The sequence below is a fragment of the Arachis ipaensis genome, chromosome B2, assembly GCF_059453495.1.
Source record: "Arachis ipaensis isolate K30076 ecotype BB chromosome B2, ASM5945349v1, whole genome shotgun sequence".
NCBI lineage: Eukaryota > Viridiplantae > Streptophyta > Magnoliopsida > Fabales > Fabaceae > Arachis > Arachis ipaensis.
In genome coordinates, this window is record NC_142437.1 from 94993700 (window position 1) to 95021475 (window position 27776).

Below are 27776 nucleotides of genomic sequence, written 5' to 3' on the forward strand. Positions count from 1 at the left end.
GTAAATTTTTCACTAGAACCTATGAAACTATAATAAAACTTAAACAAAATATAACTAAAACAGTATGAAAATGATGCCAAAAAGCGTATAAAATATCCGCTCATCACTTATCGAAATGTCTACAAAAGTTTCCCCTAGTTTAGCCGATTGGTTAGATTCTATAGTCTTGTGCTGTGTGACAGTAGTGGATCAGGAATACTGTGAGAAGTTTAGGAGGTTCCATAGGGTATGTGGGAATAGGGAGGATGAAAAGGATTATGAGCTAGTTGCCCCCGATCCCGAGGAGAGGGTCTGCTTTCCCCCTTTAAGTCAGACTGAGCGTTTGTTCTTCTATGCTTATGACTGCTTCTTTACCAAGTTGAGTGTTACCCTCCCTTTTACCGACTTTGAAATCGAGATCCTTTGGAATTGTAATCTTGCCCCTACTCAGCTTTATCCCAACTCCTGGGCCTTCCTGAAGATTTTTCAGCTCTTGTGTTAGGAGCTGGGCATCCGACTTTCCCTCTGTTTGTTTTTGTATCTTGTCGTCTTGACCAAACCTGGGTCAACCAAGAAAAAGACTTCTTGGATCTCTTTCCGTGCCAACCAGGGCAGGAAGGTTTTTGCCATTTTTGACAACTCCTTCCACGATTTTAAAAACTTTTACTTCAGGGTCCGAGCTGTAGATGAAGTCCATCCCTTCTTTTTGGATGAGAATAATGAGCCCTCCTTACCACTTTGGTGGCAAGAGAACTCGATAGTGGCCAAGTATACCCTAGAGAGCTTAGATGAGGTAGAGCAGGCCTTTGTGGGTGTGTTGGAGGAGCACTGGGGTCGAGCTCCTCACTTAGACATGAAGAAGTTTTTAGGGGATCCCAGCCTTCACCGGCCCGAGTTAGGTAGTACCCGACCTCTTGCTCTTTTACTTTTTCCTCTTAGTTGTATCTTTTGATGACATTTTTGTACTTCTGTTTTCAGATATGGCTTCGGGTTCTGACTCCATGAAGTTTTTGCACAAGACAAAAAAGAATGTGGCTGCCCAGAATCTTCAGAGGAAGGTGGCTAGTGAGGGTTCTTCCCAGCTTCCTCCCAAGAAGTCGGGCACGAGTCCTCAGGGCCCGAGAAAGATCATCCCCACTCCTCATGCTCGTTTGGTTTCTTCTGACCTGCCTTTGGCTAGCTCGGATGCTACTTCTTCCCCTTCTTCTCCAGGGTCTGCTCCTAAGAAGCAAAAGACATCTGGTGTGGTTGATATTAATGACAAGGAGTTTGATGGTTCGGCCTGGAGTGAGGAATATATCGTGCCCCATACCTTTGACTCTACTGACGACGTGTCCATTCTCAACCATTTCTAGTACATTGCCCGCAACTGTGTCCAGATGGCTAGTCTGAATGCCAACTTGGCGAGAGAATTTAAGAAATCTCCTATTAATACTACCAGTGCTTTTCTGGGGAGTGTGAAAGCTAAGTTTGAAAAGGTTACTGGCCTGAAGGCTGAGCTGGAGGAGAAGAATGCCGAGTTGGAGCTGGCCTTGGAGAAGGAGAAGGCCCGAGCTACTAAGGCCAAGGCGGCGTCCAAGCCGGCAGAGGATATGAAGAAGAAAACTGAAGAGAGTTATACCCGCACTTATGGCAAGCTTCTGGAGGCGAGGGAAAAACTCTAGTAAGCTTATGATGATTATGCTGAGTTGCAGGGCCATGTGGTCAATGGCATGACTGGTGCACGAAATTGTGATCTCCAGGCTCGAACAAATCCTGGTAATGGCTCCAAAGCTTGGTGCTCTGATCTTAATTCATGATTGTCACAACTTCGATACAACTAACCAGCAAGTGCACTGGGTCGTCCAAGTAATACCTTACGTGAGTAAGGGTCGAATCCCACGGAGATTGTTGGTATGAAGCAAGCTATGGTCACCTTGCAAATCTCAGTTAGGAAGATATAAATGGATAATGGTGTTTTCGAAAATAAGTAATAAAAGAAGGATAGAGGTACTTATGTAAATCATTGGAAGGAATTTCAGATAAGCGAATGGAGATACTTTCGTTCCTCTGAACCTCTGCTTTCCTGCTATCTTCATCCAATCAGTCTTACTCCTTTCTATGGCTGGCTTTATGCAAGGGCATCACCGTTGTCAGTGGCTACATCCCCTCCTCTCAGTGAATAATATGCTCACGCACCCTGTCACGGCACGGCTATTCATCTGTCGGTTTCCGATCATGCTGGAATAGGATTCACCCTCCTTTTGCGTCTGTCACTAACGCCCAGCATTCGCGAGTTTGAAGCTCGTCACAGTCATTCAATCATTGAATCCTACTCGGAATACCACATACAAGGTTTAGACTTTCCGGATTCTCTTGAATGCCGCCATCATTCTAGCTTACGCCACGAAGATTCCGGTTAAGAGATCTAAGAGATATTCATTCTAGCTTATTTCATGTAGAACGGAAGTGTTTGTCAGGCACGTGTTCATAGGGGAGATGGTGATGAGCGTCACACATAATCATCACCTTCATCACGTTCTTGGGTGCGAATGGATATCTTAGAAGCGAAATAAGATGAATTGAATAGAAAATAGTAGTACTTGCATTAATCCTTGAGGAACAGCAGAGCTCCACACCTTAATCTATGGAGTGTAGAAACTCTACCGTTAAAAATACATAAGTGAAGGTCCAGGCATGGCCGAGATGGCCAGCCCCCTAAAACGTGATCAAAGGATCATAAGGTAATCCAAAGATGCCTAATACAATAGTAAGAGGTCCTATTTATAATAAACTAGCTACTAGGGTTTACATGAGTAAGTATTTGATGTATAAATCCACTTTGAGTGCAGGGAGGTCAGAATCCAACAGCATCAGCAGTCCTTTTTCAACCTCTGAATCTGATTTCTGCTCAAGTCCCTCAATTTCAGCCAGAAAATACCTGAAATCACAGAAAAACACACAAACTCATAGTAAAGTCCAGAAATGTGAATTTAACAAAAAATCTATTAAAAACATCCCTAAAAGTAACTAGATCCTACTAAAAACATACTAAAACCAATGTCAAAAAGCGTATAAATTATCCGCTCATCACAACACCAAACTTAAATTGTTGCTTGTCCCCAAGCAACTGAAAATCAAAATAGGATAAAAAGAATAGAATATACTATAAATTCCAAACTATCAATGAAACAGAGCTTCAATCATATGAGCGGGACTTATAGCTTTTTGCCTCTTGAATAGTTTTGGCATCTCACTTTATCTATTGAGGTTCAGAATGATTGGCATCTATAGGAACTTCAGATTTCGAATAGTGTTATTGACTCTCTTAGTTCAGTATGATGATTCTTGAACACAGCTTCTTTATGAGTCTTGGCCGTGGCCCTAAGCACTTTGTTTTCCAGTATTACCACCGGATACATAAATGCCACAGACACATAATTGGGTGAACCCTTTCAGATTGTGACTCAGCTTTGCTAAAGTCCCCAATTAGAGGTGTCCAGGGTTCTTAAGCACACTCTTTTTTTTTTTTTTGGACCTTGACTTTAACCGCTCAGTCTCAAGTTTTCACTTGACACCTACACGCCACAAGCACATGGTTAGGGACAGCTTGGTTTAGCCGCTTAGACCAGTATTTTATTCCTTTAGGCCCTCCTATCCACTGATGCTCAAAGCCTTGGGATCCTTTTTATTTCCCTTGCCTTTTGGTTTTAAGGGTTATTAGCTTTTTTCTCTTGCCTCTTGGTTTTAAGAGCTTTGGCTTTTTCTGCTTGCTTTTTTCTTTTTCTTTCTATATTTTTAATTTTTTTTTCGCCTATTTTTTTTTCTGCAAGCTTTGTTCTTTGCTGCTTTTTCTTGCTTCAAGAATCATTTTTATGATTTTTCAGATTATCAAATAACATTTCTCCTAATCATCATTCTTTCAAGAGCCAACATATTTAACATTCTTAAACAACAACTTTAAAAGACATATGCACTGTTCAAGCATACATTCAGAAAACAGGAAGCATTGTCACCACATCAATATAATTAAGTTAAGTTCAAGGATAAATTCGAAACTCATGTACTTCTTGTTCTTTTGAATTAAAACAGTTTTTATTTAAGAGAGGTGATGGATTTATAGGACATTCATAACTTTAAGACAAAGTTACTAACTACTAATGATCATGTAATGAAGACATAAACATAGATAAGCACCATAACATAGAAAACGAAAAACAGAGAAAGTAAGAACAAGGAATGAGTCCACCTTAGTGATGTCCTTGAGCTCTTCTATGTCTCTTCCTTGTCTTTGCTGCTCCTCCTTCATTGCTTTTAGATCTTCTCTGATTTCATGAAGGATGATGGAGTGCTCTTGATGTTCCACCCTTAGTTGCTTCCAATAATTGTGTGGAAGAAAATGTATCTCCTGAGGTGTCTCAGGGATCTCTTGATTTGCAGTCAAATGTTCTACCACTGAGCTATAGACCCTTGATGGAAGCTTTTGTCTTCCCTTTCCTCTTTCTAGAGGTTTCTCTGGCCTTAGGTGCCATCAATGGTTATGGAAAAAACAAAAAAGCTATGCTTTTACCACACCAAACTTGGAATGTTGCTCGCCCTCGAGCAAAAGAAGAAAGAATAGAAGAAGAAGAGGATATGGAGGAGATGGATGGCTGTGTGTAGTCGGCCATATGGGTGGGATTGGGTGGGGAAGAGATGTTGAATTTTTGAAGGTAAGTGGGTGCATGGGTGTGAGTGGTAAATGGAAGACAGAAGGGATGAGTGTTTATTGGGAATAGAGGATGATTGAGAAGAGAGAAGAGAGTGAGTGAAGGTAGGTGGGGATCCTGTGGGGTCCACAGATCTTGGGGTGTCAAGGCATTTACATCCCTGCACCAATTTAGGCATGCAAAATGCCCTTGCACACAACTCTGGGCGTTCAGCGCCAGGTTGGTGCCCATTTTGGGCGTTCAATGCCCCTTTGCTGCCATTTCTGGCGTTGAACGCCAGAACCATGCTTGTTCTGGGCGTTCAGCGCCAGGATGCTCCCATTCTGGGCGTTCAGCGCCAGAACTATGCTCTGTTCTGGCGTTTGAATGCCAGACAGATGCTCCTCCAGGGTGTGATTTTTCTTCTGCTGTTTTTTATTCCTGTTTTTGATTTTTTTTTTTTTTTGTTTATTTTGTGACTCCACATGATCATGAACCTAAGAAAACATGAAAAACAATAAAAATAAGAATTAGATAAACATTGGGTTGCCTCCCAACAAGCGCTTCTTTAATGTCAATAGCTTGACAGTGGGCTCTCATGGAGCCTCACAGATGTGCAGAGCTTTGTTGAGACTCTCCAACACCAAACTTAGAGTTTGGATATGGGAGTTCAACACCAAACTTAGAGTTTGGTTGTGGCCTCCCAACACCAAACTTAGAGTTTGACTGTGGGGGCTCTGGTTGACTCTGCCTTGAGAGAAGCTTTTTCTGCTTCCTCTCCATGGTTGCAGAGGGAGATCCTTGAGTTTTAAACACAAGGGAGTCCTCATTCCATTGAAGGATTATTTCACCTCTGTCAACATTAATCACAGCTCTTGCTGTGGCCAGGAAAGGTCTTCCTAGGATGATGGATTCATCCTCTTCCTTTCCAGTATCCAGGACTATGAAATCAGCAGGGATGTAAAGGCCTTCAACCTTTACTAATACGTCCTCTACTTGTCCATAAGCCTGTTTTCTAGAGCTGTCTGCCATCTCTAATGAGATTTTAGCAGCTTGCACCCCATAGATTCCCAGTTTCTCTATTACAGAGAGGGGGATGAGGTTTATTCCTGAACCAAGGTCACACAGAGCCTTAAAGATCATGGTGCCTATGGTATAGGGTATTATGAACTTTCCAGGATCCTGTCTCTTCTGAGGCAATGTCAGTTGATCCAGATCACTTAGTTCATTGATGAACAAGGGAGGTTCAACTTCCCAAGTATCAATGCCAAATAATTTGGCATTTAGCTTCATGATTGCACCAAGAAACTTGGCAGTTTGCTCTTCAGTAACATCCTCATTCTCTTCAGAAGAGGAATACTCATCAGAGCTCATGAAGGGCATAAGGAGGTTCAATGGGATCTCTATGGTCTCTAGATGGGCCCCAGAGTCCTTTGGTTCCTCAGAGGGAAGCTCCTTATTGACCACTGGACGTCCCAAGAGGTCTTCCTCCTTGGGATTCACGTCCTCTCCTCTCCTCACAGGTTCGGCCATGATGCTTATGTCAATGGCCTTGCACTCTCCTTTTGGATTCTCTTCTGTATTGCTTGGGAGAGTACTAGGAGGGATTTCAGTGATCCTTTTACTCAGCTGGCCCACTTGTGCTTCCAGATTTCTAATGGAAGACCTTGTTTCATTCATGAAACTTACAGTGGCCTTAGATAGATCAGAGACTAGATTTGATAAATTAGAAGCATTTTGTTCAGAGTTCTCTGTCTGTTGCTGAGTGGATGATGGAAAAGGTTTGCTATTGCTAAACCTGTTTCTTCCACCATTATTAAAGCCTTGTTGAGGCTTTTGATCCTTCCATGAGAAATTTGGATGATTTCTCCATGATGAGTTATAGGTGTTTCCATAAGGTTCACCTAAATAATTTACCTCTGCTATTGCAGGGTTTTCAGGATCGTAAGCTTCTTCTTCAGAAGATGCCTTTTGAGTACTGTTGGATGCAGCTTGCATTCCATGCAGACTCTGAGAGATCATATTGACTTGCTGAGTCAATATTTTATTCTGAGCCAATATGGCATTCAGAGTATCAACCTCAAGAACTCCCTTCTTCATAGGCGTCCCATTGCTCACAGGATTCCTTTCAGAAGTGTACATGAACTGGTTATTAGCAACCATGTCAATGAGTTCTTGAGCTTCTGCAGGCGTTTTCTTTAGGTGAATGGATCCACCTGCAGAAGTATCCAATGACATCTTAGATAACTCAGACAGACCATCATAGAATATATCCAGGATGGTCCATTCTGAAAGCATGTCAGAAGGACACTTTTTGGTCAACTGTTTGTATCTTTCCCAAGCTTCATAAAGGGATTCACCTTCTTTCTGTCTGAAGGTTTGAACATCAGCTCTAAGCTTGCTCAGCTTTTGAGGAGGAAAGTACTTGGCTAAGAAAGCTGTGACCAGCTTATCCCAAGAGTTCAGGCTGTCCTTAGGTTGAGAATCCAACCATAATCTAGCTCTGTCTCTTACAGCAAAAGGGAAAAGCATGAGCCTGTAGACTTCAGGATTTACTCCATTAGTCTTAACAGTATCACATATCTGCAAGAATTCAGTTAAGAACTGAAAAGGATCTTCAGATGGAAGTCCATGAAACTTGCAGTTCTGCTGCATCAGAGAAACTAATTGAGGTTTCAGCTCAAAATTGTTTGCTCCAATGGCAGGAATGGAGATGCTTCTTCCATGTAAATTGGAATTAGGTGCAGTAAAGTCACCAAGCATCTTCCTTACATTATTATTATTTTCGGCTGCCATCCCCTCTTCCTGTTCGAAAATTTCTGAAAGGTTATCTCTGAATTGTTGTATTTTGGCTTCTCTTAATTTTCTCTTCAGAGTCCTTTCAGGTTCTGGATCTGCTTCCACAAGAATGTTCTTATCATTGCTCCTGCTCATATGACAAAGAAGAAGGCACAGAAAAATAATAATAATAATGGAGATCCTTTATACCACAGTATAGGGATTCCTGTGTGAGTGGAAGAAGAGGGGGAGACAAAGAATGTAATATAATGGAAGAAACACAACTGTGAGGATGGAAGAGAGGTGAGATGAGATGTTAGGATATGAATGAATAAATAGAATGAGATGGGGGAGGGATAATTTTCGAAAATTATTTTGAAAAAGAGTTAGTGATTTTCGAAAATGGTTTTTGAAAAATGTTAGTAATTTTTCGAAAATTTTTGAAATCAAAAATAAAAAATAAAAATAATTAGTTAATTAAAAAGAAATTTTTGAAAAAGAGGGAAGATATTTTCGAAAATGAGAGAGAGAGAGTTAGTTAGGTGGTTTTAAAAAAGTTAAGAAACAAACAAAAAGTTAGTTAGTTAGTTGAAACAAATTTTGAAAAGATAAGAAGTTAGGAGGTTAGAAAAGATATTTTGAAAAGATATTTTTGAAAAAGATAAGAAGAGAAGATATTTTTAAAAAGATATGATAGAGATTAGTTTTTGAAAAAGATTTGATTTTTGAAATCACAATTAATGACTTGATTCACAAGAAATCACAAGATATGATTCTAGAACTTAAAGTTTGAATCTTTCTTAACAAGCAAGTAACAATCTTCAAATTTTTGAATCAAAATATTAATTGATTATGTTATTTTCGAAAATTTGATATAAAAATAAGAAAAAGATTTTTGAAAAATATTTTTGGAATTTTTGAAAATAACTAAGAATTTTGAAAAAGATTTGATTTTTGAAAAAGATTTTGAAAAAGATAAGATTTTCAAATTGAAAATTTGATTTGACTCATAAGAAACAATTTGATTTTAAAAACTTTTGAAAAATTCAACTCAAATTTTCGAATTTGATGAGAGAAAAAGGGAAAGATATTTTTTTTTATTTTTGAAATTTTTATGAAAACATAAAAATTATGCAATGCATGAAATTTTTAGATCAAAACAATGAATGCATGCAAGAATGCTATGAATGTCAAGATGAACACCAAGAACACTATGAAGATCATGATGAACATCAAGAACATATTTTTGAAAAATTTTTAATGCAAAGAAAACATGCAAGACACCAAACTTAGAATTCTTTAATGCTTAGACATTAAGAATTCAAGAATGCATATGAAAAACATGAAAAGACACAAAACAAAAAATCATCAAGATCAAACAAGAAGACTTACCAAGAACAACTTGAAGATCATGAAGAACACTATGAATGCATGATATTTTCGAAAAATGCAAGATGCATATGCAAGTGACACCAAACTTATGATATGACTCAAGACTCAAACAAGAAACAGAAAATATTTTTGATTTTTTTTTTTTTTGATTTTCTAAATTTTTTTTTTGTATTTTTCGAAAATTAATATGAAAAAGAAAAATAAGGATTCCAAAATTTTTAATATGAATTCCAGGAATCTTGCATTCTTAGTCTAAAGCTTCAATCCAGGAATTAGACATGGCTCACTAGCCAGCCAAGCTTTCAAAGAAAGCTCCAGTCCAAAACACTAGACATGGCCAATGGCCAGCCAAGCTTCAGCATGTAATTCAGATATGACATGCCTGACATACTCATTACCAAAGGAATAGCCCATGGCTTTACAGCCAGCCAGGCTCCAACATGCTTCATGAAACACTAGAATTCATTCTTAAAATTTTTGAATAATTTTTTTTTGAAAATATTTTTATTTTTTTCGAAAACAGATGAGAAAATTTTAGAAATTATTTTTGAAAAATTTTTGAAAAGAAAACAAAAAGAAAATTACCTAATCTGAGCAACAGGATGAACCGTCAGTTGTCCAAACTCAAACAATCCCCGACAACGGCGCCAAGAACTTGGTGCACGAAATTGTGATCTCCAGGCTCGAACAAATCCTGGTAATGGCTCCAAAGCTTGGTGCTCTGATCTTAATTCATGATTGTCACAACTTCGATACAACTAACCAGCAAGTGCACTGGGTCGTCCAAGTAATACCTTACGTGAGTAAGGGTCGAATCCCACGGAGATTGTTGGTATGAAGCAAGCTATGGTCACCTTGCAAATCTCAGTTAGGAAGATATAAATGGATAATGGTGTTTTCGAAAATAAGTAATAAAAGAAGGATAGAGGTACTTATGTAAATCATTGGAAGGAATTTCAGATAAGCGAATGGAGATACTTTCGTTCCTCTGAACCTCTGCTTTCCTGCTATCTTCATCCAATCAGTCTTACTCCTTTCCATGGCTGGCTTTATGCAAGGGCATCACCGTTGTCAGTGGCTACATCCCCTCCTCTCAGTGAATAATATGCTCACGCACCCTGTCACGGCACGGCTATTCATCGGTCAGTTCCCGATCATGCTGGAATAGGATTCACCCTCCTTTTGCGTCTGTCACTAACGCCCAGCATTCGCGAGTTTGAAGCTCGTCACAGTCATTCAATCATTGAATCCTACTCGGAATACCACAGACAAGGTTTAGACTTTCCGGATTCTCTTGAATGCCGCCATCATTCTAGCTTACGCCACGAAGATTCCGGTTAAGAGATCTAAGAGATATTCATTCTAGCTTATTTCATGTAGAACGGAAGTGTTTGTCAGGCACGTGTTCATAGGGGAGATGATGATGAGCGTCACACATAATCATCACCTTCATCACGTTCTTGGGTGCGAATGGATATCTTAGAAGCGAAATAAGATGAATTGAATAGAAAACAGTAGTACTTGCATTAATCCTTGAGGAACAGCAGAGCTCCACACCTTAATCTATGGAGTGTAGAAACTCTACCGTTAAAAATACATAAGTGAAGGTCCAGGCATGGCCGAGATGGCCAGCCCCCTAAAACGTGATCAAAGGATCATAAGGTAATCCAAAGATGCCTAATACAATAGTAAGAGGTCATATTTATAATAAACTAGCTACTAGGGTTTACATGAGTAAGTATTTGATGTATAAATCCACTTTGAGTGCAGGGAGGTCAGAATCCAACAGCATCAGCAGTCCTTTTTCAACCTCTGAATCTGATTTCTGCTCAAGTCCCTCAATTTCAGCCAGAAAATACCTGAAATCACAGAAAAACACACAAACTCATAGTAAAGTCCAGAAATGTGAATTTAACAAAAAATCTATTAAAAACATCCCTAAAAGTAACTAGATCCTACTAAAAACATACTAAAAACAATGTCAAAAAGCGTATAAATTTTCCGCTCATCAATGACTCAGATGTATGAGAATTTAAAGGGACAAGTTCGCGTCCTGGCTCCTGACCTCGACCTCACTCTCTTTAGCATGGATAACGTGGTGCTTGATGGTAAGATCGTTCCTGCTCCAGATGAGGATGAGGTCCCGGTACCTGACCCCAAGGCTAAGGCTGTTCCGACCTCTTCTACTGAGGCTGCCCATCCTGAGGCCGATCTTGACGTGGAGATCTTGAATGAGGCCGATGGGATTATAGGGGCGGTTCCGATCACGATTATCTCTCCCCCTTCCCGAGATGCAGCTACGGGGGAAAAGCTTGACCCTCTGTGACCCCTCTGTTTTATGACCTCTGATAAACCCATATTTTATGATATATTTTGTGCTTAATTTGAGTGATTTATTCAATCCTTCACCCACTTATTCATATTAATTGCATGGTTTTACTTTTCCTTCCTTATTATGTGATGTATGTGAAAAACATGTTTCCTATACTTTAAAATTAATTATTTTAATTACCTTTATTTCCATCCGATGTCGTGATTAGTGTTTTGAGTAGTTTCAGATCTTCTAAGGCAGGAATGACTTAAAGAATGAAAAAGGAAACATACAAAAATGGAAGGAAAGCACAAAACGGAGTTTCTAAAGAAACTGGCATTCACGCGATCGCATGGGCGACGCGGACGCATGCCAAGCGCGAATCAACAGCGACACGGCCGCATGACTGACGCGACCGCGCGCCTTAAGCAAAACACATATGACGCGGCCGCATGAATGATGCGACCGCGTGACAAGAAAAGCACCGAATGACGTGACCGCGTGACCCACGCGGACGCGTGACAGAGGCCACGCACCAGAAATTGCAGAAAATGCTCCCAGCGATTTCTGAAGCCCTTTTTGGCCCAAATCCAAGTCCAGAAGGCATAGATTAGAGATTATAAAGTGTGGAAATGCATCCATTCAAAGGAGAGCTCGCCAATTTTTACTTCTCATGATTTAGATTTAGTTTTGAGAGAGGTTCTCTCCTCTCTCTCTTAGGATTTAGGACTTCTCTTAGTTTTAGGAGTGACTCTCGATCCCAGGTTTAATGTTCCTTTACTTTAAGCTTCCCTTTCACTTTTATTCATTCCATTACTTTAGTTGATTATTTACTTTTGCCATTTAATTTATGAATTCTTCCATGTTCCAGATTATTTGAATTAATGTTATTTGAGGTATTTCAGTTTATTATTGCTTTCTTTTATTTACGTCACCATTGCTTTCAATCTGAAGACATTTTTATTCCAGCAAATTTACTTTTTCCCTTTTAGTCTTGGTTCAGAAATCAGTAACTCAGGAGTTATCTTAGCTCAACATAATTGATAACTGTTATCTTTGCTAATTGAATTGACTTTCAATAATCCCAATCTTTTCTTAGGAAATAAATAGGATTTGAAGGTTAAACTAATTAATCCCTTGACTTTCCTTTGCTTAGCAAAGGTTAACTAAGTGGAATTAAGATTCAATCTTCTTTATTGTTGAGAAGAGTAACTAATTTGGACTTCCAATTTCTCATCCCTTGCCAAAAGTTTATTTTACAGTTATTTATTTATTTTTAATTGCCATTTAAATTATTTGCCATATTTGTTCCTCATTCTTGAAACCCCTAAATTACAATCTCCATAACCAATAATAAGAACATACTTTCCTGTAGTTCCTTGAGAAGACGACCCGAGGTTTAAATACTCGGTTATCAATTTTAAAAAGGGGTTTGTTACTTTTGACAACCAAAACTTTTGTAAGAAAGATTGATTGCTTGGTTTAGTAACTATACTTACAACGAGAGTTTATTATAACTTCTAAACCATCAATCTTCAGTTCTTCAAAATGGCGCCGTTGCCGGGGAACTGCTAACGTGTGCCTTATTATTGGTTACTGTAAATATTTTTCTTTTACTTGTTTATTTATTTCTATTTTTCCTTTTTAATTTTATTAGCTACTATGAACTCTCACCCTTCTCGCTTTGAGTTTGGTTCTAACTTTGTTGAAGAAAATTGAATGTTACAGCAGGAATATGCATCAAGGTCAGACCAATCAAGGATGGATGGAGCCAAGAGGATCTAATCAACCCTTTAGGCAACAACACCCTCCAAGATATCATGGACAACGACCATTCTACAATGCATACCCAGCTGATAGATATGGTGGACAACCTTGTAACTACCAACAAGTCCTACCCCGTGCCTATAGACCATCCTCTCAACATAACCTCGAACCACCACACTCACAAGCTTCTCTTCACCATTCGCCACCACATGATCCCTATTTACCCCAATTCCAATCTAATCACTCCCAAACACCACCACTTTCCTATGTATCATGTCCAAATCCATCACCCCGAGAATCAGAGGTTCGCCTCAAGGAAACAATAAATAAACTTCAAACAACCATTCGACAACTGGAGCAAGCAGTAATTCAATTAGCTTCTAAACATTCGAACATTCAAGGACCAACCACAGCCCCATGTGGACAATCTAACGAAGAGAGTAGCATGAAGGAAATACTAGAAACTCCAGTGGACAAGACAGAGAATGAATTCGTACTAGAACAAGTAGAAGAAGCTGTCATTACGCAAGAAGAAGAGTTGGTTGAAGATCTAGGAGACGCTGAACCTCCATGGGAATTCAGAGCTGAGGAGAACTCCGTCAAGGACGTTACAGTTGATGTTAAGGAGGACAGTGCACAATCCCCAAGGCAAGTCGTTTATGAAGAACTAGACGGAATAACCCAGGACACAAATTCTCTTGATGATGATAGTCACAAGTCAAGTTCTCTTAGTAATGAACTTGCATCCGCAAGTAAATTCTCTGAGATCAAAGAATCTTCCCCAAATGAATACGAAGATGATGCAGAGGTAGATTTCTCTCGACCTCCAAACTATAACTTGAGTGATGAGGAAGACACAGAAGACTTTGACCAGGACACAGATGCATTTGAAGAGCCTTGCAAAGAAGTGGAGGAATTCACAGAAGAGCACAAGGGAGTAGAACTTACAGAACCACCGGAAACACTACCCCAAGGCCATTACCACCCAATACAAGCTTCAACTGGGTACAATCATTAACCTTTAACTTTACTTTTTTACTTGAATATGGTTTGCTTGAAACAGATGGCCAGCTTAGAGCTCTCTGTGGCTTTAAGAGTAAGAGGGAAATGGCTTGTGCTCAGAGCTGGTGCACAAGGTTCAATAAGGTTCCACGCTTCAACTTGAAGTGCACGGATTGGTATCATATTCAATTGAATGGATCTCGAAAAATGTTTGGTCACCATGGTGAGAATCTACTTTCTAAACCGCCCGGATGGAAAAGTATAGATCAAGACGGAAGCAGATCTAAAAGCAAAGTTTGGGATCCTGGAATCAATTCCGACATTCGTCATTCCGGGAGCCTAAAAATATGTTTGAAGCTGCTCAGGAGCTTTACATGCCTAGTTTGGGACCCCGGAGGCTATTGGTATTCCAAACATTGGTGGAGATTTTTAGATGAATTTAAACATAATCCGCCATAACAGGAAGCCCCTCCAATGTCCAACTTAAGGACTTTAACTAAAAGTGCTAGGTGGGAGACAACCCACCATGGTATGATCGTTCATTTTTCAATTTTTATTTCGTTTTGTTTGTTTTAAAGTTTTATTTTATAATATTGAACCTGGAATTTTGCATCGCATTCATGTTAATCATTGCATTCTGCATACTGCATAAAAAAAAAGGGTGCGCGACACGACCGCATCACTCATGCGATCGCGTCATATTGCGAAAAACAATACCCACGCGACCGCGTCATCCATGCGGCCGCGTGATATGGAAATCGGCGTAAAGATCCAACGTCCAGAAAGTTAGACTGGAATCGTGCGGCCATTGTGCGTTTCGCACAAATGACCCACACAATCACGTCACCCACGCGATCGCGTCACTTGCACACAACCAATCCCACGCGACCGCGTGAGCGACGCGATCGCGTCGCGTGGATTGCACAACACCCCAGAAGGAGACAGAGAGTTGCACGGAAACGACGCTGGATTCGTGTGTTTCACACAAATTCCAGCGACGCGATCGCATGCCCCAGGCGATCGTGTCATTCACTCTTTTAGCCATTCCATGCGATCACGTGCCCTATGCGATCGCATCACCCCCCTTCCGCTCCAGCCACGCGACCGCGTGCCCTACGCGGCCGCGTTGATTCAAATTTATAACCCCCCAACCACACGAACCCTATCAGTCGCGCCCCTCCCCCCTGAAACCCTCTCCTCCCTCTCTTCCCCTCCAATCCAACCACCACCATCCAGCCACCATCACTGCCACCCCCAGACGCCGCCGACCTCCCAGACACCGCCGCCACCGACCCCCTTCCTCCTCCTCCTTCTTTCTTCTTCGTTCTTCTTCTTCCCCCCCTCTCCGCCACTGCCCCCTTCGCAACCACCACCCACCACCCACCACCGCCGCCCATCCCAGCCGCGCCCCCTCCATCCGCCACACACACACCTACCCCTCCCTTCCCCTCTTACCCCATTACCCATCCCTTCTTTCCCCCCTGCCCCGAACAGCCGTGCCCACCACCGACAGCCACCGCGCCAGAAACCATCACCACCAACCCCAACCACCTTTCTGCCCACTCTCCTTATTCGGCCTACCAGGTTCCGACGAATGCCACCCTTCTATCCTTAGTCGTTATTTCATTCTTTTCTGTTTATGTTCATGTTTAGGCTAGTTAGATATGCATGTTATAGTGGATTTTAGGTTGTTAGGTAGCCTAGGATGTGGTTAGTGGATTTAGGCCTGTTTACTTGCACTGTTCATGTTTCTGTTTTATCAAATTTGTAATTCTGCTGTTGCTGTGATGTTTGTAATGTTCATATGCTGTGATTTCTTGTCTCATGCTGCTCTTTACACTAAATTCTCATGTTTATATTCCTTATATGTAATTGCAAGCTTTAATTTTAATTCATATGAACTATTTGATTGCTGTTTATTTTCCAGGAGAATCTAATTTTAGCCGACATACTGTCCAAATTTCTGTAAAATGTTTTCATTCATGTTTTGATTTTGGCATTTTGAAATCTGCTTTCCTCTGCTTTACCCAAACCCATTCATGAATGCCCGGCACGCATTCTTATTCTCTTTGATTTCCTGGTTCATACATTGCATTTTTGATGTTTGATTCCAATTTGTACTATTTCTATATCTATTTGAATCATCATCAACCTGTTTTCCTTGTTTGGTTATGAGTTACCTATCGCTTCTAATTATGAATGCTTGTTACTTAGAAACTTATCCTTATGCCACTTACCTTAACCCATTTTTCATTAACTCACTAATTCTAATTTTCTAAAATCTTTTTTTTATTTCTAACTAAACTAACCTTTTAAAATTCTTTTTTCTGGTTTTTCACTTTCTTTTAACCCTCTAACCATGGCATACTGATTATTTTTCCTACTTAACATGCCTTCTATTACATTTTGGATTGTGAATTTTTCCTTTCGAACTTTTAACTCCTATACAATCCTTAATGCAAATTTACTTAACTCATTTTCATCATTCTAATTCTCCTTTGCCACTTTGTATTTCTTTTGACTATTTGCCTATTTATTTTTCTATTTTTATTATATCCTGGTTTTCTATTTTTCAGGATGTCAGATTTCCAGAGAAAAGAAAAAGGCAAGGCTACTACTGGCAAACGAAAATGAGGAGAAGCCTCTATATCTATCATAGATCTCATGCATGATGCCTCCTTGCGGGAGAAAAACTTTATCCCGCAGGAGAAGGCTGACCAACTGCTTCCTGCCACTGATCCAATAAAATTTGCAAACCGATACTGTGAGCTAAAGTATCCGGTGTTTGCAACCTCCAGGAACCTATACTTGGAAAGGACCTTGAAGATCCCAGAAGAACTCCAGCAATACACCTCTGATCAGATCAAACAAAGAGGCTGGTTCTTCCTGGAGAGACCCTTGACTGAGGTCAATGCATCTTGGGTTAGAGAATTCTACTGCAATTACTTCAAGACCTCCCTAGATGCAGTGAACCTCAGAGGGAAGCAGATTCTGGTTACTGAAGAGGCAATTGAAGATGTTCTGAAGATTTTGCCTAAATCTGATCAGCCAGATGGTTATCAGAAAGCTGAGGAAGACATGCACTTTCTAAAGTTTGATTGGGATGCAGTTAAGGCCCGGATAGCTCTTAACCCGACCGTTCCTTGGATTATGGGTCAGAACACCACCATGCCCAAGGGAATCAAGCGGGCATACTTGAATGATGAGGCTCGGCTATGGCATCAGATACTTAGCAACTTCATTATGCCGAGTACTCACGAGACAGATATACCTACCGCTATGATCACCCTCCTATGGTGTGTGATGGAGGGTAAGGACCTGTACCTGCCACGCTTTATCCGGTTCTACATGGCCAGGGTCCACGTCCGAGGCACTCTTCCCTTTCCCTATTTGGTTACACAACTGGGCCGTCGAGCTGACGTGCCGTGGGAGGATGCTGATGAGAGGCCACCTGCTGCAGAATGCAAGAAGATTATCCCGCACAGTAGGAACTTTCTGGCTTTGGGCTACAGACCTCCAGTCCTCACTGCTCCTGGTGACACTGCCACACCATCTGTCGGCCCCTCTTCCTCCACAGCTACACCTGCCACCACCACTGCACCTCCACCTGCCCCAGAGCCCATCTATCATCTAGTGCACCGCCTGTTTCGACGGCTTGATCAGATGGAGCATCACAACAAACGACGCTATGAGCACCTGAAGCTGATGATACGATCTGGCGACATCCCCTCTGAGTCCGACACACCATCTGAGGCATCTGAAGAGGAGGCAGAAGCGCCCGAGGCAGAGACCCACCCACAGAGTGAGGCAGAGCAGGCAGGCACCTAGCAGATAGCACACCATCAGGAGGCTCCGCCTCAGATTCAGGCTGTAGACCCTGAGATCCCTCTTCAGTCAGCACCTCCTCCACAGCAGTCAGACCCTCAGATCACCACCACAGAGACTCCGACCACACATCCTTCCGGTGATGACACCCCTTCACACCCTGCTTGAGTGAGCATCAGGGACGATGCTTCATTTTAAGTGTGAGGAGGTCGCCATCTCTAGCATTCTTTTTTGGTGAACCACTACATACTCTTTTTATTTATTTTGCTATTTTTTCTGTATTTTTCTTTTTATTTCTATTTTGCAGTACTTATACATTGCTATTTTCATGTATTTATACTCTATTCCTGCATTTTGCATTTTTAGTTCATATTTTAGTCACTTAGTTTAGTTGCAATTCTAACTTGTTAGTTATAGAAATTGTGGATTGATTAGTATAGTTTACCCTTTTTAGCATAAGATAACTCGGAATAGATTGAAAAGAAAAAGGAAGTAAACTAGAGACTTTAATAGAATCAAAACAACCCACACCTTACATATATAGCATTACATGTTAGTTAATTAAACAACATTTCATCAAGGAGAAACACTAGAACTTTAAAGCCATTCGATATAAGTTTTACATTGAGAATAATGGGAATTTTTAACTAAACCTGCATGACATATATAACTGATAAATGATTTTTGAGCTAGAGAACACACAGCCTGTGAGTTTTGAGCTTAATTGTATGGTTACATTCAAACCATAATTTTTATTCCTGTGTGTTCCTCCCTTCTTTTATATTCTGGTGTTCTTTACTTTGTTTTAATCTATATGTCCGATTATAGAATGTAGATACATACCAAGAGAGTGATTGAGGCCATTATTTGATTTTAACTCACTTATCCCAAAATAGCCTACCTTTTACATCACCCTTGTTAGCCCCCTTGAGCCTTTAAATCCCATTTTATTCTATTAGCCACATTACTAGCCTTAAGCAGAAAAACAAAATAAAATCCCAAGTTGAATCCTTGGTTAGCTTAAGATAGAAAATTATGTATAGTTTAAATGTGGGAAAACCTATTGGGAACATGGATGATAAAAACAAAAGGTAGAAAAGTTGAAAAGAATAAAATAACTCAAATAAAAGTTTTGGGAGGCATGCTCATGTAAAATCAAAATAATTGAATTACCATGTGCATTAAAAAAAAAATTATGTTATGAATAAAGGGGACACAAAAAGAACTCCCCAATTATGAAATAAAGCAATGCACATGGGATAAAAATAAATATTGAGGCATGAGCATGTAACATCAAAAGTGAGAAAAATATGGGAAATTAGGTAAAGAAGCTTTGCTTTACAACATATGTATGTTAGGTGAGATCTTAGACTAATCAAAGATTCACTTAATTAGCTCACTTAGCCTTATACATATACACTTACCTTTACCTTGGCCCCATTACAACCTTAATTAAAGACCTCATGATTTTTGGTATGTCTATATTCTATAATTGTTGATTGGTTAGATGAAAAACAAAGTTATAGAAAGAAAGAATAAAAAGAAGAATAGAGTGATTAACCCAATAAACACTGAGTGATTAGAGAGTAAACACAAAATCCAGTGAGGGTTCAATAGCTCATTAACATATATCTCTGTTTAAATTATTAATTGTCTTGCAAGTTTTTAAAATGTTTTTTTTTCGCTCCCATCTCAATTGCAAAGGCACTTTATTACTATCTAAGGCTTGGCTATATATATATACATGACTCCTTGAGAATGTGAATTAATTTAACTACATGCAAGCTTTATATTCAAGAAAATAAAAATTAGAATTGCATGATGCATCATTCATCTAGGTAGTTGCATTTAGATTAGATTGCACTGCATGACATTCCACCACTTTAACCTTACTTTTTACCTTGGACTTAGCATGAGGACATGCTATTGTTTAAGTGTAGGGAGGTTGATAAACCCATATTTTATGATATATTTTGTGCTTAATTTGAGTGATTTATTCAATCCTTCACCCACTTATTCATATTAATTGCATGGTTTTACTTTCCCATCCTTATTATGTGATGTATGTGAAAAACATGTTTCCTATGCTTTAAAATTAATTATTTTAATTACCTTTATTTCCATTCGATGTCGTGATTAGTGTGTTGAGTAGTTTCAGATCTTCTAAGGCAGAAATGACTTAAAGAATGAAAAAGGAAAATACAAAAATGAAAGTAAAGCACAAAACGGAGTTTCTAAAGAAACTGGCATCCACGCGATCGCATGGGCGACGCGGACGCATGCCAAGTGCGAATCAACAGCGACGCGACCGCATGAATGACGCGACCGCGCACCTTAAGCAAAACACATATGATGCGGCCGCCTAACTGACGCGACCGCGTGACAAGAAAAGCTCCGAATGACGCGACCGCGTGACCCACGCGGACGCGTGACAGAGGCCACGCACCAAAATATGTAGAAAACACTCCCAGCGATTTCTGAAGCCCTTTTTGGCCCAAATCCAAGTCCAGAAGGCATAGATTAGAGATTATAAAGTGTGGGAATGCATCCATTCAAAGGAGAGCTCGCCAATTTTTACTTCTCATGATTTATATTTAGTTTTGAGAGAGGTTCTCTCCTCTCTCTCTTAGGATTTAGGACTTCTCTTAGTTTTAGGAGTGACTCTCGATCCCAGGTTTAATGTTCCTTTACTTTAAGCTTCCTTTTCACTTTTATTCATTCCATTACTTTAGTTGATTATTTACTTTTGCCATTTAATTTATGAATTCTTCTATGTTCCAGATTATTTGAATTAATGTTATTTGAGGTATTTCAGTTTATTATTGCTTTCTTTTATTTACGTCACCATTGCTTTCAATCTGAAGACATTTTTATTCCAGCAAATTTACTTTTTCCCTTTTAGTCTTGGTTCAGAAATCAGTAACTCAGGAGTTATCTTAGCTCAACATAATTGATAACTGTTATCTTTGCTAATTGAATTGACTTTCAATAATCCCAATCTTTTCTTAGGAAATAAATAGGATTTGAAGGTTAAACTAATTAATCCCTTGACTTTCCTTTGCTTAGCAAAGGTTAACTAAGTGGAATTAAGATTCAATCTTCTTTATTGTTGAGAAGAGTAACTAATTTGGACTTCCAATTTCTCATCCCTTGCCAAAAGTTTATTTTACAGTTATTTATTTATTTTTAATTGCCATTTAAATTATTTGCCATATTTGTTCCTCATACTTGAAACCCCTAAATTACAATCTCCATAACCAATAATAAGAACATACTTTCCTGCAGTTCCTTGAGAAGACAACCCGAGGTTTAAATACTCGGTTATCAATTTTAAAAAGGGGTTTGTTACTTGTGACAACCAAAACTTTTGTAAGAAAGGTTGATTGCTTGGTTTAGTAACTATACTTACAACGAGAGTTTATTATAACTTCTAAACCATCAATCTTCAGTTCTTCAACCTCTCTTTGTGAACAATTTATATTTTGTTATGGCCCGACTTGTGGGTTTGGAATGAATATTTTCTTTTTGTAATAGCCCGTAGTTAGAACATTTTAGCCCTTAGTTGCCTTCGAACAACTTTTGGTTAATGTTTAACTTTTTTAAGCTATGTCACATGTAGTTGTTTAGCTTGATTTCTTGGGGCTTGCCTTTTGCCCTTTAGTTGTTTTTTGACAACTTTCTAGGTAGCGTTTTTTAGGCTTTGCCTAGGTTTGGGCAGGCCTTCTGGCTACTTTCCAGATAATGTTCAAATTCCTGAACTTTTATCTTTAGTTGCCGGGCGTTGGCCTTTGTCGTGCATTTTTTGGCCGACTCGCTTTTGCCTTTTAGTTGTTCCTTGACAACTTTTTAGCTAGCACTTTGTCCTTTTCGGGACTCCATGGGTGCCTCTGCTCGAGCTCGAGCAACATTTTAGTGCTGTTGAACGTTGGTCTTCGCCCCGACCTTTGCGAAGTTGGATTGTTAGGGTTTTCCTTTTTAGTTTTCCTTTGTATGGTCTGACTTTGTTCTGTTGGTCCTTAAGTTATTTTTGCAACTCTGTTTTTTATCTGATCTGTTGATGGATCACATTATACAAGTTGCTTTTATAACTTCTCACATTAATTTGAACCTCGTCGCTAATTCTTGCTGACCACCTTGGGTCGGACAATAACTTTTTGCATTTTTTCGAGCATAAATTAATGTGCCTGGGTAGGAAACTTTTGAGGAATAGTAATTTCAGGGTAAAGTTGACAAAAAGGGTTTCTTTACAAGTGTGGTCACCCTGCAGATCGGGTGACTCCTAGCTCTTGACCTGGTGCCTCGTTAAAAAATCCTTTTGTTGGGAAAAAGAGTGCACCTTGGTTCAAGGCCTTCTAGCTATAGTACCTTCTCAGGTTACAGGTGTGCCATGATCTCGGGAGCTCCAGCCCTTCGAGGTTGGCCACTGTTCCGGGGGTTACCTTAAAAACTATAGGTCGATCTCAGACGAGATCTTCTGTGCTGGTCAGAGATGATGTATCCGGATGGTGGATGGTGGCCGGAGCTGTCGCGCCCGACTTGTTGAACTGACAATGCTGCTGATCTTCTGTCACCGGGGGGTGGTGGTACCTGCAAGGGACTCCAATGCTTAAGTTAGTAAGGGTATTAAACAGGCTTTTAGTAGAATCAGAGTATGAGTTATACCTGGGTGCTCCAGTATATTTATAAGAGTAGGAGATGACCTTTTTTGGGGATAAGATAGTTATCTTATCTTATCTTATCTTCAAGTGAAGTCATCTTATCTTCAAGGGAACCGCCCTTATCTCTATAGGCTTGGGCTGCCTCTGGATTTGGGTCGTGTTCCCTATCTGGGCCCTTGTTTGGGCTTTCCTGGAAATTTTGGCCGAGCTCTTTAAGAAGAGGTCAGATAATCTGACCTGAAGAGGTCGGTCGCCTTGTCGCAAAACATCCTGGGTTGGACAACTCGACCCAGGGTATGAACAGTGCCCCTGCTCGAGTACGTTCTTCTTTTTTGAGGTCGAGTCTTAGTTTTTGGACTTCGATCCTTCTCTAGTGAAGTCGAACTCGAGCATTTTGTCGACTTCGCTGAAGCTTTTGAATGTGAAGCGTTTCTTCTTCTCTTTTTGAAAGCGCGCGCGCTTCCCATTCGCACTCTTTGTCTTGGGAATGTGCGAGGTTTTTAATAACCTCATTAATTAGTTTTAATGCGCTGTTTCTCTTGCCTCTTTTATTTTGAATTTGACACACAAGAAATGGTTTTCTCTTTCTCTTCTCTGTAACTTCCTCCCTTTTCTCTCTATCTTTCTGTTTTACCTGAGACTTGCATATTCGCGTTTTTCTCTGCGACGCTGTTTGGCGATTGTTGTGGAAAGGCAATTTAGATTTTATTGCTCCGTCTTTTAACTTCTTCAGAGTTTTCTCCTTTCTCTTCAGGTTGGCTCTCGTTTCTTTACTTCTTTCGTCATTCCTTTTATTACTTGGTAGAGTTTTGTGAATGCATGTTGGAAAGATTGAACCTTTTCATATTCTTTGTGTTTGTTTGTCTCTGTGATGTGTTTTTCCTGGCTTCCTCTTCGACCTTATGTATTTTCTTTGGTATTTCTCCTGATGATTGAAGCTTTTTGCATGTTTGTTGCCTGTTTCTATAGTTTTTGATTTTGTGGTTTTTGGGATAATGGCTTGTTTGATTCTGGCAAAGGTTGCGTCTTTTGTGATTTCCCCTTGGCATGCTCTGTTACTTGGCAGTTCCTTTTGTTGATAGACTGTATGTAGCTTTATTTGGTTTTTTCTTCTCGGAGTGTTAGTTGAGAAAGGGTTTTTCTTTGTTAGGGTAGCTTTGTAGAGAACGATGGTCTTTTAATACTCTTGTTTTGATTTGCGTCTTTCTTCCTGGAGCGTTGCTTTAGAGTCCTTTGCTTGGGATGATTTAGCCTCTGTAGGCTTCTCTGAGTCTTTTACTCTGCGTTATTGCCTCCAAAGGATGCCTTTGGACCTTGGTGTGCGTCTTGGGGCTTTCCTTTTTTGTATATCTGAGTCATATTGTCCGAGTTGTTCTGATATCGCCCAAGCTATATTTGGTTAGTAATCCATTTTCTTTTCCTGTTTGTAGGACTAGTTGGCCATGTCTTCTCACAAAAATATTGTTGAGGCATCTTCTAAGGTTCCCGAGGGGATGTCCGACTGGTTGGACTCCTTTGTGTTGCTGTGTGTTTCTCTGGCTAATTCTGAATTCTGTGTGGAGCTTAGGAAACATCACCGAATCTGTAGTAGTAGGGATCAGGAGAACAACTATGAATTGGTAGCACCTGATTCCGATGAAAGGGTTTGCTTCCCTGTTCTGACCCATGGGGAGCGTCTCTTTTTCTACGCATACGACTTCTTTTTTAGCCAGATGAACATCACCCTTCCCTTCACTCCTTTTGAGACCGACCTGTTATGGTCGTGTAATGTGGCCCCATCTCAGCTTCATCCGAATTCTTGGGGTTTTATCAAGATTTTTCAGTTGGTTTGTCAGGAGTTTGATGTTAAACCTTCTCAAATCCTTTTTCTGTATCTTTTTGTGTTGACCAAACCTGGGACTACCAAAAAGAAGGCTTCTTGGATTTATTTTAGGTCTGCCCAGGGACATAAAGTTTTTTCCATGTATGATGAGTCCTTTAGGGATTTTAAGAATTACCTTTTTAAGATCCGAGCTGTTGAAGGAGCTCGTCCTTTCTTCTTGGATGAGAATGGCGAGCGCCGCTTTCCTTTAGAATGGCAGAAGAATGTAGTGGTGTCAAGGTATACTTGGGAAATGTTGGATGAGGTCGAGCAGGCTTTTGTAACTGTCTTGGAGGATATTTGGGGGGAACCTCCCTATCTTGATACCAAGAAATTTTTGGGAAATCCAACCCTTGTCCGAACTGTGCTGGGTATTCATTATATTTTGCTCTATTTTATCTTGCTTTCTTCATTTTCTAGTTTGTAATCTGCTTCTATGGTTAATTTCTTTTTCAGAGATGGTTAAAAATAATGACTCCATGAGGGCCTTCAAAAAGGCGAGGAAGGCTACTGCTGCCCAGAACATCTCGGGCAAGGTGGCTGGGGAAGGATTCTCTCATGTTCTGCCGAAGCCATCAGTACCGAGCTCTCCTAGATCGAGGAGAATGATTCCTACCCCTCGGGTCCATGTGCTCGACCCTCCCCAATCCTCTGCTGCCGTTTCTTCTCCTACGGCCGTTCCTCCTTCGAAAAGACCTCGGACTGTTAAGCCCTTTAATCTGAACGCTCCTGATTTTGATGCCATTGGATTTGTTGACCAGCAGATTGGTCCCTATGGTGCCCTTCCTATGGATGATGTTTCTTTTCTTCGCCATTTGGATTTCATAACTCAGAGTAGCATCAAGATGGCGCATATGGGGGCGGCTCTATACCGTACTGCCCAAGATCTTCCTATCCATGCGATGAAGGCCTTTATGGAGGAGGCCAAATCAGAGTTTGACCGGATTAAGGGTTTAAAGGAGGAGCTCGAGGTGAAGGTGACCAAGTTGGAGAAAGAATTGGAGGGTGAAAAGACTAGAGCTGTTGCCTTGGCGGCTTCTGCAAAGTTGGCTGAGGATACAGCATTGAAGCACAAGGAGAGCTATGTTATGACCTATAGAGAAATGATGCATCTTAGGGAGAATTTGGAGTCTGCCCGAGCTAATTATGCCGAGCTCTAGGGTCATCTTGTGGGTAGTGTTAATGCTGCTTATGAGAATTTAAAGGATCAAGTTCGAGTTCTTGCGCCCGATGTTGACCTCTCTCTCTTCAGATTGGACAATATTGTAAAGGATGGTAAAATTGTCCCAGATGACCCTGATGATGATGACGACATCGAGCCTCCTCCCGTGCCTGCCGCCAAGGTCTCTGTTGCGCCGACTTCTTCAACCCCTGCAGTTGTTCATCCCGAGTCGGATCCTGATTGTCAGATATTGAACCGGAATGATGGGACAGTAGATGCGGTGCCTCTTCAGACTCGCCCTCCTTCACCCTGTGATGATGCAGCTGAGAAATCTTCGGATCTTCAATGATTATTTCTTTAGTGTTTTTGTGTATAGCCCGACTTGTGGGCTTTAAACTTTTTATCTTTTGTAGTCTGCGGTAACTATTGGATACTTTTTAGTTGCTTCTCTGTTAGAAACTTTATTTTTGAAAAGAACAAAGGTAGCTTTTCAGACTCTTTGGGGTTGACATCAGGTGGCCTCTTGAGTCCTTTTATTATAACCTTTTTTTCTTGAATAATGTGTTTGTCTGCACCTCATCTGACATTTTTTAGGTTTTTGGGAGTGTTGGAGCCTTGTTGTTCGACCTCTTTGGATTGCCTTCGTATTTTCATACTTTGCAGCTTGATTCTTTTGAGGTCATGAATTGAATAGAAAAATAGTAGTACTTTGTATTAATTCATGAGGAACAGCAGAGCTCCACACCTTAATCTATGGTGTGTAGAAACTCTACCATTTGAAAATACATAAGTGATAATGGTCCAGGCATGGCCGAATGGCCAGCCCCCATGAAAGTCTAAGATAACATAAAACTAATCCAAGATCCCCTATAAAGATAGTAAAAAGTCCTATTTATACTAAACTAGTTACTAGGGTTTACAGAAATGAGTAAATGATGCAGAAATCTACTTCCGGGGCCCACTTGGTGTGTGCTTGGGTTGAGCATTGAGATTTACACGTGTAGAGGTCTTTCTTGGAGTTGAACGCCAGTTTGTAACCTGTTTCTGGCGTTTAACTCCACTTTGCAACCTATTTCTGGCGTTTGACTCCAGAATGCAGCATGGAACTGGCGTTCAACGCCAGGTTACGTCGTCTAAACTCAGACAAAGTATGGACTATTATATATTGCTGGAAAGCCCTGGATGTCTACTTTCCAACGCAATTGAGAGCACGCCATTTGGAGTTCTGTAGCTCCAGAAATGTAATTTTTATTTAAAAACTAATAAAAATATACTAAAAACTAACTAAATCATACTGAAAACTATGTAAAAATAATGCCAAAAAGTGTATAAATTATCCGCTCATCACAACACCAAACTTAAATTGTTGCTTGTCCCCAAGCAACTGAAAATCAAATAGGATAAAAAGAAGAGAATATACTACAAATTCCAAAATATCAATGAAACTTAGCTCCAATCAGATGAGCGGGACTTGTAGCTTTTTGCCTCTTGAATAGTTTTGGCATCTCACTTTATCCATTGAGGTTCAGAATGATTGGCATCTATAGGAACTTAGAATTCAGATAATGTTATTGATTCTCCTAGTTCAGTATGTTGATCCTTGAACACAGCTACTTTATGAGTCTTGGCCGTGGCCCTAAGCACTTTGTTTTCCAGTATTACCACCGGATACATAAATGCCACAGACACATAAACTGGGTGAACCTTTTCAGATTGTGACTCAGCTTTGCTAAAGTCCCCAATTAAAGGTGTCCAGGGTTCTTAAGCACACTCTTCTTTTTGCATTGGACCTTGACTTTAACTGCTCAGTCTAAAGTTTTCACTTGACACCTTCACGCCACAAGCACATGGTTAGGGACAGCTTGGTTTAGCCGCTTAGGCCAGGATTTTATTCCTTTAGGCCCTCCTATCCACTAATGCTCAAAGCCTTGGATCCTTTTTTATTACCCTTACCTTTTGGTTTTAAGGGCTATTGGCTTTTTGCTCTTGCCTTTTGGTTTTAAGAGCTTTTGGCTTTTTCTGCTTGCTTTTTCTTATTCTTTCTCTTTTTTTTTCGCTATTTTTTTTCTGCAAGCTTTTGTTCTTCACTGCTTTTCTTGCTTCAAGAATCATTTTTATGATTTTTCAGATTATTAAATAACATGTCTCCTTTTCATCATTCTTTCAAGAGCCAATATATTTAACATTCATAAACAACAACTTCAAAAGACATATGCACTGTTCAAGCATTCATTCAGAAAACAAAAAGTGTTGTCACCACATCAAAATAATTAAACTAGTTTCAAGGATAAATTTGAAACCCTGTACTTCTTGTTCTTTTGTAATTAAAATATTTTTCATTCAAGAGAGGTGATGGATTCATATTTATAACTTT

At 40.1% G+C, this 27776-nt stretch overlaps 1 non-coding gene across 1 annotated transcript; it reads left to right on the plus strand.

Moving 5' to 3' along the window:
• Positions 1–6938: 6938 nt before the first annotated feature.
• Positions 6939–7046, plus strand: LOC148574901 (small nucleolar RNA R71). Its single transcript, XR_015905819.1, has one exon. It is a non-coding gene; the product is annotated as a small nucleolar RNA R71 (small nucleolar RNA).
• Positions 7047–27776: the final 20730 nt, after the last annotated feature.